Source organism: Leopardus geoffroyi, chromosome B1, assembly GCF_018350155.1.
Source record: "Leopardus geoffroyi isolate Oge1 chromosome B1, O.geoffroyi_Oge1_pat1.0, whole genome shotgun sequence".
In the NCBI taxonomy this organism is placed as follows: domain Eukaryota; kingdom Metazoa; phylum Chordata; class Mammalia; order Carnivora; family Felidae; genus Leopardus; species Leopardus geoffroyi.
The window spans coordinates 169680207-169690893 of record NC_059327.1 but is presented as its reverse complement, the minus strand read 5'-3'; the positions used below and the strand labels follow the sequence as shown (position 1 = coordinate 169690893).

The 10687-nt window shown below is 36.2% G+C and overlaps 1 pseudogene; it reads left to right on the top strand.

Annotated features, from left to right (window-relative positions):
• Positions 1-4613: 4613 nt before the first annotated feature.
• On the top strand, positions 4614-5776 carry LOC123596049 (annotated as a pseudogene).
• The last annotated feature ends 4911 nt before the right edge of the window (positions 5777-10687 follow it).

The window sequence follows — 10687 nt, the reverse complement described above, 5'->3', positions numbered from 1 at the left end:
TTATATACATAAATACATGTATATATATTATATATATATGTATTTATATAATCTATTTTTATCCTTTATGTCTTTGAGAATATTATTCTTTTTTAAAATTTTGGACCCATTAGTTCCAATAGTTCTTTTTTTTTTTTTTTTAATTTTTTTTTTCAACGTTTTTTATTTATTTTTGGGACAGAGAGAGACAGAGCATGAACGGGGGAGGGGCAGAGAGAGAGGGAGACACAGAATCGGAAACAGGCTCCAGGCTCTGAGCCATCAGCCCAGAGCCCCGACGCGGGGCTCGAACTCACGGACCGCGAGATCGTGACCTGGCTGAAGTCGGACGCTTAACCGACTGCGCCACCCAGGCGCCCCTAGTTCCAACAGTTCTAATTCATGTATATATTTTGTTTGGTTCATTGTCTTTCTTTTATTAATTCTTGGAAGTCTCATTATTTTGGCTTGTGAGTGAATGTGTATATAATGATCTCTCTTAATTTTGTAGCGATGGAGTAATAAATACTCTATCAAGCTATATATAATTTATTTAAGGGAAAAAAATGATTTCTAACAATTCCTCTTTAATTGTAGAAGAATCATTCTCTAGGTTAAATTGTCTGAAGAAAAGCTTGGTGGATATCAATTCAAATTGCTTTTCTATTCAGAACTATTCTTCTATGAAGAATTTTTTCATTTTTACTGCTTCTTAAGGGTAGGTTGAATCCCTAAATGTGATTTGGATATGGTGGTAGTCACAGACCACAAACAAGAGAGTGAAAAGGAAAAGGCATTTTCAAGTAACATGTGTGAGCGTAGGAGCTGAGTGGGCTGGATTCTGGCTCTGTACCTCTGGAATAAATTGGTTCACTAGGTATCTCCTTATAAAGACATAATGTAAGAGAACCAACAGCGTAAGCCCAGTGATAACCTGAAGCTAACTAGCTTCATGAAAACAAAAAATTATTTATCACACAGAAAGCTTATTTCAAATGAAACTGGTTCCAAAATGAGGACATCTACCCATTTGTGCATTCTGAATTACCCAGGTCATCATGTTGATTTCTGAGTGAAGAGCTTTTCATAGCCACACACAATCCTGATTCTTCCAATATTGTCTTATACCCCCCATTTAACCACTACCCTCCCATTTACAGAGGGATGATTAGCATTATTTTGCAGTCCCATTTTGTCCGACATAGAAAAGAAAGTTAACAAAAATGGAAAACTCATATGAATTACTGGTTCCTTATTTCAGTGTCTGCTTTGAAGAATCTCCAGAAGTAATAAGAAAGTTTGTATATAAGGAATTGCCAGAAAAAAAAAAAATTGAGAAAAGCCAATAACAGGTACCAAAAGCTTAGGCTAAGGGTTACCAGACAGCAAAAGGAAGAGAGACTGGGGGACAGCACTTCAGTCCGCTTTTGCCTCTTACTCACATGGCCTCTGGGCATTCATTACCTGCCCCATAGCCACCAAAAATCTGCAGCAACAGCCCAGGGCCCCTGGGCCATCAGGCAGTGTTCCTTATCAGTTCCTATCAGGTACTGCTGGGACAAAGAGATGATTCAAGCAGGTGTATAGTGAACACACTTTTATGGTTTTATTCCCCTACATCTTTTCTTTCAAACCTCAGGACTGGTGGACCACAATATGACTTCCTCTCCCCAGTATCACTTCATTTTAAGAGTTGCAAGGTCAGTCCCTGAACAGAGGAATTTCCTTGTGGAGTAGTCTACATTGAGTCTGCAGTGTCCAAGCTATACCCATGGGCTAACTTCCCTGCTCTTTTTTTAAAAGTTACCTAGGGGCACCTAGGTGCTAGATGGCTCAGTTGGTTGAGCATCCAACTGTTGATTCCAGCTCAGGTCATGATTTTGTGGTTAGTGAGTTCTGGCCTCACATCAGGCTCTGGGCTGAAAGCATGGAACCTGCTTGGGATTCTCTTTCTCTCTGTCTCTCTGTCCCTCTCCTGCTTGCTCTATCACTCTCAAATAAATAAATAAACTTAAAAAAAATAAAAAGATAAAGTCACCTGGAGTGATGCAGATTGGAGACTAGACTTCTATTCTCCAGTACATATTAGCAGACAGACTAGCTGATAGCCCCAGGGGTGTACAAGCTCACAGAAAAAAAATAACTAGGTTCCCAGAGAGTTCATGAAAGACAGATAATGAAACATTATATACCATACAAGTAAGAAACATGGGACAAATAAGTCAAGAATTTAAAAGAAGCACACTAAAGATCTTCAAAGAGATAAGGGGGTTGTGTTTGTTTCCCATTGCTGCCGTAACAGCAATTTAATTACAATTAAAATTATAGCAAACTTGGTAATAAAAACAAGTATGTATTTTCTTAACATACCAGAGGTCAGTGTCAAAGTGGGTCTGATGGGGTTAAAAATCAAGGTATCATCAAGGCTGGTTCCTTCCGGAGGCTCCAAGGAAAAAACTTGCTTTTCTTTTCCAGTTTCTGAAGACCACTTACATTGCATGGCATATGGTTCCTTCTTTGCTCAGTTTTCAAAGCCAGCAGTATAGCATCTCTCTTTTCTAACTTCCTGCTTGCCTCTTACAAGAATCTTGTGATTACACTGAGCCCACCTGGATAATCCAAGATAATATAATATCCCCATGTCAAAATATTTAAGTTAACCACAACCGCAAAATTCTTTTTGCCATGTGTACTGGGCTGAATAGTGTCCTCCAACAGGATACGTTCAGATCCTAACCTCCAGTAACTGTGAGTGTGACTTTATTTGAAAACAGGATCTTTTCAGATATTATCAAGTTAAAATGAAGTCATACTGAATTAGAGTCAGCCCTAATCCAGTGACTGGTGTCCTTCTAAGAAGAGGGAAATTTTAACGCAGACACACACAGAGGAATGCCAATTGATTACATTGGTATACTAAAGTGATATGTCTTGAAATCAAGGAATTCCAAGGATTACAGGCAACACCAAAAACTAAGAGAAAGGCATAGAACCGATTCTCTCCTAGACCCTTCAGAGGGAGCATGCCCTGCCAACACCTTGATTTTAGATATCTAGCTTCCAGAACTGTAAGAAAATACATTTCTGTTGTTTTAATCCATGCAGTTTGTGGTACTTTGTTATGGCATCCTTAGGAAATTAATATACCATGTAAGGTAACATATTCACAGGTTCTAGGGGCTAGAATATGGACATCTTTAGGAGAGCTAATATTCAGCCTACCACAGGAGTATGTTAGTAACACAAATTAACAACAACGAAACCAAAAAGAACCAAGTTGAGAATATTGGATATGAAAAAGAGTTGACGTAAAGAACTAATTAGATGGAATAAATAGCAGGATAACAAGAGCCAAAGACTGAGTTTGTGAGTGAGAAAATTGGTCAGGAAATCTTTCAGAAGGAGCAGTAAATAATGAAGGAAAGGATATAGAGAATAAAAGTCCCCAAATTGGGATAACAGGATATCCCAGAAGGGGCAGAAGGAACAGAGAGGGCAAAATAATTATGGTAAATATCTCAGAATTAAAGAAAGATGTAAGCTTTCAGATTAAAAAGGACTAAAGGTTGCCATGCAGAATAGGTATTGAAAAACCTATGCTTAGACACATTGTATCAAAAGTTAACTGTATTGGGGCACCTGGATGGTGCAGTAGGTTAAGCATCTGACTCTTGATCTTGGCTCAGGTCATGATCTCACAGTTTGTGAGTTGGAGCTCAGCATCAGACTCTGTGCTGATGGCATGGAGTCTGCTTGGGATTCTGTCTCTCCTTCTCTCTGCCCCTCCTCTGCTTGTGCACATTCTCTCTCTCTCTTTCCCAAAATTATAAATAAGCTTAAAAAATTAACTGTATTAATAAAGAGAAAACTCTAAAAGGCCACAGAAGAAGAACAGATCAACTAGAATAGTAATTGGACTGACATTAGAATTCTCAGCATAAGTGTTGTATGTATGTATCAGAGAAGAAAACTTGATGGAATTAATGGAAAGAAAGGACAAAAAAGATAAATGGGGAGAGTAAAATCACTGGAAATTATGAAAAAGTAGTCCTAATATAATAATAGTTTTAATAAATGTGAATGGTCATCTCACCAGTTAAAATATGGAAGTTTAGATGATATTTTAAAAAATAAATGCAAAAAATCAACAGTGCACTATTTAGATTCAAATCAGGCAAAAAAGACACAGGAAATTTGAAAATAAAAGGATACAAACTGATATTGGCCATTATAAACCAAAAGAGAGAGGCCATCTTAATATCTGACTCCAGTTATGTCAGAGCAAAAAATGTTATATGGGGAAAAAGGGTGATGGTGACACATACTGGTAAAATAATAGAGCAAGGAGGTATAACCATCATGAATGCATATGCTTTAACAGTATAACATCAAACTATACAAAGCTGCAATAGCATAATGACAGAGAGAAATAGTTGTATCAATATATGTTGCAAGAGATTTTAACCTGCTTTCATCAGAAATTGATAAATAAATCAAACACTAAAAAAAAAAATTAAACACTAATAGAGATGTAAAAGAACTGAGTAATGTAATAAGGAAGCTTGAACTATTTTATATATATATATATATATATATATATACACATATGTATGTGTATGTATATACATACACATGTGTATATACACATATGTGTGTGTATATGTGAGCTTGTATGTGTTTGTGTATTCCCCACATGGAAAATTTACGACCATAAATGCAGTCTTAAATTCCAAAGAATCAATATCATGTATGCTGTATTCTCTGACCATAATCAATTAACACTAGAAATTTTAAAGAGGAAAATAAGCATAGTTTACATAATCCTAAATGTCAGGCTTTATATTAATAAATAATCCTTGGATTAAAAGGAGATTATGAGGATTGAGGTAAGATGGCAGGCTTATGATGAGTGACTGTCAGGGATGAAAATAGGTATGCCTGGAAGCAGAATTTAAAAGCAGTTTCTCTTCAGCTCATCTTCTTTCATACCACCTGATAAGCATCTTGAGTCACCATGGTATTAGCAGCAGTAAAACGGGAGATATCGAACAGAACTATCTGGAAACATTTATTTCCAATTCAAAACAGGGCTTTATATTGTGTTTGTCATAAACCTACGTGTTCTCCTCTTCCAGATGACCATAATTGCAAGTAGAGTTTGCTTTGACATCTGATGACAGGATGACAGTATGCTACCACCCTTCTGTGGACATTCCGTATGAACATACAAAACCTACCCCACGGCCAGATCCTGTGCATAATAATGAAGAAACACATGATCAAGTGCTGAAAACCAGATTACAAGGAAAAAATGAACACTTTGAGCAGGAACCTATGATAGAACAACGTAGCAAAATGTTCTTTACTAAGCATCGTTTGTGTCCTCGTGGACAGTATCATAGACATTGTAGGAAACTGGATCCTCCAAAAGACAGATGATATTGAGGTTTTCAGGAATCAAAGAGATGTTATCTTGTGTCTTATTTGCCATATGAGGAAATGCAATTGAGTATATTCACTGTTATGTAGCAAAACAATAATAAAATGTCTTTTTATATATTAAAAAAAGGGGGGGATCATGAAAGGAATTATGAAGTTTTAGGACTTAAACAACAATAAAACCTCACAAGTTACTGTTTGTAAGACACAGCTAACATAGTCCTTTGATGGAAATGTGTAGTTTCAAGTAAATTTACCAGAACACAGAAAGGTTGAAAACAAATAGGCTAAACATTCAGTTGAAGGAGTTGAAAATGTAGCAGAGAGAATACAAAGAAGCCAACTGAAAGAAACAAGGAAGAAGAATTAACAACATTAAAAAAGAAATTAATAAAATGAAGAAATAAAAATAATAAAAATATGCGGCACCTGGGTGACCCAGTTTGTTGAGTGTACGATACTTGATTTCAACTCAGGTCATGATCCCAGGGTCATGGGATCAAGTCCTGCATTGTGCTGAGCCTGGAACCTACTTAAGATGATCTCTCTCTGCCCCTCTTCCCTGCTTGTGCTCTCTAAAATAAAAAAAAATAAAAATAAAAATATCAACAAAACTAAAGCTCTCTAGCAAGATCAAGCAAGACAATGAAAAAGAATGAAAACAGAAACTTGCAATGAAAAAGAAAAATAACTACAGATATAACAGATTTTAAGTAAAAAATATTATGAGTAACTATGTCAGAATATACTTGGTAATTTACAAGATCTTAGCATAAACTACTTGGAAAAATACAAAGGGCCCAAATTAGAAAAATTGAATAGGTCAATAAGCAGTAGAGACATTTAATGGTTGTAAAAGACCTCCCTGCCACCAAAACTTTGTAGCCCTTGGTCTCTTTCACATGGAATTTCTACTAAATTTTCAAGGAAATATTAATCTTACAATTTTTTTTTCCAGAAAAGAAGCAGTTCAGCTTATTTAATGAGATTAGTGCAATCTTGATTCCAGTATCAGATAAAAGCAATAAAAATATTATAAGCCAGTTTCACTTGTGGATGCATGTTCCAGTATTCTAAATTAAATATTAGCTATAGAAACATTTGATAATTAAAAATTAATTCATTGTTCAGATCAAGTTCTCCTAGGAATGTACTGAAGTCTCAGCATAAAAAAATATGTCAAGGGAATTCACCATATTAATAGACAAAAAAAGTGACTAAATTGATGCAGAGAAAGCATTTGATAAATGTAAACACTTATTTGTTGAATAATATGCACCAGGATATGTTAAAATCTAGAGGAACTATGCTAATGTAATATGTTCTAGGAATCTAGGACAAGCTTAGAGTTTGTTATGGCTTGGTCTCATCATTTAATTCTCTGTACTTTTATTGAAGTTGTTCTTCTATTCCCAGAGGTCCATTAAGGAAGGCAGTAAGAATTTTGCTGAAGCATAAAATGACTGGGCAGAAAATGGTCAAAACAGAGGATGGGTTTTAGCTGCAGCTTTTCAAATAGCCTAGGGCAGGGTGGGATGAGAACCAGGGAAATCAATACAAAGATGACTGTAAGCCAACACTAGTTGCCTAGCCAAGTTTACTCATTCATTTCCTAAACAATAACTTTTAATTTTTGCTCTTATAAAAATAGTAGAACTTTGGGGGAAAAAGATCCCACTATTTCAGTAGGAAGAATATTGTATTTCCCGGCCACAATGTTTGTTAACATTTTGGTGGATAGCCAAATATATATAATATGAAGGAGGAAGAAAAATCCATAACCAGAGAACATTTTTTTTGAAATTATTGCCACCAGCATTTTTTTTACATTTTTTTTTTTACATTTATTTTTGAGAGAGAGAGAGAGAGCACAAGTTGGGGAGGGGCAGAGAGAGGAGACACAGAATCTGAGGCAGGCTCCAGGCTCTGAGCCATCAGCACAGAGCCTGACGCAGGGCTTGAACTCACAAACTGTGAGATCATGACCTGAGCTGAAGTCAGATGCTTAACTGACTGAGCCACCAGATGCCCCTTCCCACCAGCATTTAAACTCACAATTTTTCTTCTCTGTAGTCCATGCTCTTTCTTGTTTGGGGATCACAGATTCAAATGACTGCAGTGGCCAGATAGGTTTGAAGAGACAAGTTAAAAAGGGTGGCTTGATTGTGTGTTCTAGAAAAAGTGTGATGGTCCAAGGACATTTAAGACAAAGCACGTCTATAGGTCACCAGTTTGCAATCCCCACTTGGCTTACAACTCTTACCCTCATAGCATGTACTACGTAGCTGGGGAAACAGATAAGACATTTTACATGTGAGAGGAGTATTTGGCAAGAGATAATCCAATGGTATACTATGTGGTATTATTTATATGATCCATAAGTATACAGAGGAAGAGAAATCACTTATGATGTTGGGGTGTTGTTATATCATCATCATTTGTCTTGCTTTTTAGTTTACAAAGTGTTATTAGAATCTTCACTCTATTGTTTCTCACAGAAACCTTGGATGGAAAGTAGGAAAAATGTTGCCCATGTTTTACATATGCGGAAGTTCAGTATCAGAGTGCTTGAGCAATTTACCCTTATTCTCATAGATATTAAATGACAGAACTAATATTCACAGTCTTTGTGCTGGGATATTGCAGTGAGCATCTGTGGGACTAGTTATGTCTTTCACTTGTCACAATGTCCCTTTGAGCATTCTACATGGTACCTGTGAAGGAGCCATGTGACAAGTTGACTTCAGCCCTTGGTCAAGCTGGCAAATGAGTTACATCCCTAGAATGTGGGTACTCAGGACAAAGTGATGGCCTAGTCTCTCCAGAGGGAAAGAAGCTGTGATAGGTAAACCTTTATAACTCTTGGCACCCTATCAGATGATGCAATCTATGGTTTGGGGAACAAACAGTCCTTAGAGAAATAAGGGACAAAAACCATACATTTAACAGTAAGCAGAGGCAAGAGATGGAGTCAGAAATTCTATGGCATTCTGGCCCCTGTTTCTAATGACACCCAAGGGCCACCTGCATTCGTATCCTTCCCACAGTTTAAATGCCTAACTTTTGGGCTCCCTGGGTGGCTCAGTTGATTAAGCGTCCGACCTTGGCTCAGGTCATGGTCTCGCAGCTCATGGACTCTATGCTGACAGCTCGGATTCTGTGTCTCCCTCTCTCTCTCTCTCTCTCTCTCTCTCTCTGCCCCTCCCCCGCTTGTGTTCTAAATAAACTTAAAAAAATAAATGCTCAACTTTTCCTTAGATTATACATATTTTAACTAATTTTTTAATTTTAATTCCAGTATAGTTAAAATTAAGTGTTGTATTATTTTTAGGGGAACAATATATTGTAATATGGATATTCTATACATTACTCGGTGTTCATCACATTAAGTGTATTCTTTAATTCTCTTTGCCTATTTAACCCATTCTCCCACCCACCTCCCCTCTGGTAACCTTCAGTTTGTTCTCTATAGTTAAGAGTGTATTTCTTGGTTTGTCTCTCTCTTTTTCTCCTTTGCTCGTTACTTAAATTCCACATATGAGTGAAATCATATGGTATTTTTCTCTCTCTTACTGACTTATTTCACTTAGCATAATACTCTCTAGCTCCATCCATGTTGTTGCAAATGGCAAAATTTCATTATTTTATATGGCTGAGTAATATTCCATTGTGTGTGTGTGTGTGTGTGTATATATATATATATATATATATATATATATATATATATATGTATATATGTACCACATCTTTATCCATTCATCTATTGATGGACACTGGGGTTGCTTCCATAATTTGGACATTTTAAAAAGTGCTGCAGTAAACGTAGGGGTCCATGTATCCCTGTGAATTAGTGTTCTTGTATTTTGGGGGTAAATACCCAGTAGTGTGATTACTGGATTATAGGGTAGTTCTATTTTTAACTTTTTGAGGAAACTTCACACTGTTTTTCAGAGAGGGTGCAGCAGATTGCATTCCCATCAACAGTGTAAGAGGGTTCCCCTTTCTCCATATCCTCACCAACACCTGTTGTTTCCTGGGTTATTAATTTTAGCTATTCTGACAGATGTGAGGTGGTATCTCATTGTAGTTTTGATTTATATTTCCCTGATGATGCGTCATGTTGAGCATCTTTTCATGTGTCTGTTGGCCATCAGTATGTCTGTTCATGTCTTCAGCCCATCTTTAAATTGGATTATTTGGTTTTGGGGTGTTGAGTTTTCTAATTTCTATATATATTTTAGATACTAACCCTTTATCAGAGATGTCATTTGCAGATATCTTCTCCCATTCAGTAGTTTACCTTTTAGTTTTGTTGTTTCTTTTGCTGTGCAGAAGCTATTTAGTTTGATGTAGCTCCAGTAGTTTATTTTTGCTTTTATTTTCTTTGCCACAGGATACATATCTAGAAAACTGTTGCTGTGGCCAAAGTCAGATAAAGTACTGCCTGTGCTCTCTTCTAGGATTTTTATGATTTCAGGTCTCACATTTAGGTCTTTAATCAATTTTAACTTTATTTTTGTCTATAGTATAAGATAGTGGTCCTGTTTCATTCTTTTGCAGGTAGCTGTCCAGTTTTTCTACACCATTTGTCAAAGAGACTTTTTCCCATTGTATATTCTTTCATTCTTTGTTGAAGATCCATGAGATCTTGACCTGAGCTGAAGTTGGATGCTCAACCTGCTGAGTCACCCAGGCACCCCTGCTTCTGGGTTTTATATTCTGTTCTATTGATCTATGTGTCTATTTTTATGTCAACCCCATACTATTTTGATTGCTATAGCTTTGTAATATACCTTGAATTCTGGAATTGTGATACCTCCAGTTTTGTTATGCTTTTTAAAGAATTCTTTGGCTATTTGAGGTCTTTTGTGGTTCCATATAAATTTTAGGGTTGTTTGTTATAGTTCTGTAAAAAATGCTATTGGTATTTTGATGGGGATTGCGTTAAATGTGTAGATTGCTTTGGCTAGTATAGACATTTTAGCAATATTAATTCTTCCAGTCCATGAGCATGGAATATCTTTCCATTTGTTTGTGTTGTCTTCAATTTCTTTCATCAGTGTTTTATAGTTTTCAGAATACAGGTCTTTCACAACTCTTTGGTTAAGTGTATTCCTAGATATTTTATTATTTTTGGTGGAATTGTAAATGGGATTATTTTCTTAATTCCACTTTCTGCTGCTTCATTATTAGTGTATAAGAATGCAACAGATTTCTGTACATTGATTTTGTATCCCATGACTTTACTGAATTCATTTATTATTTCTAG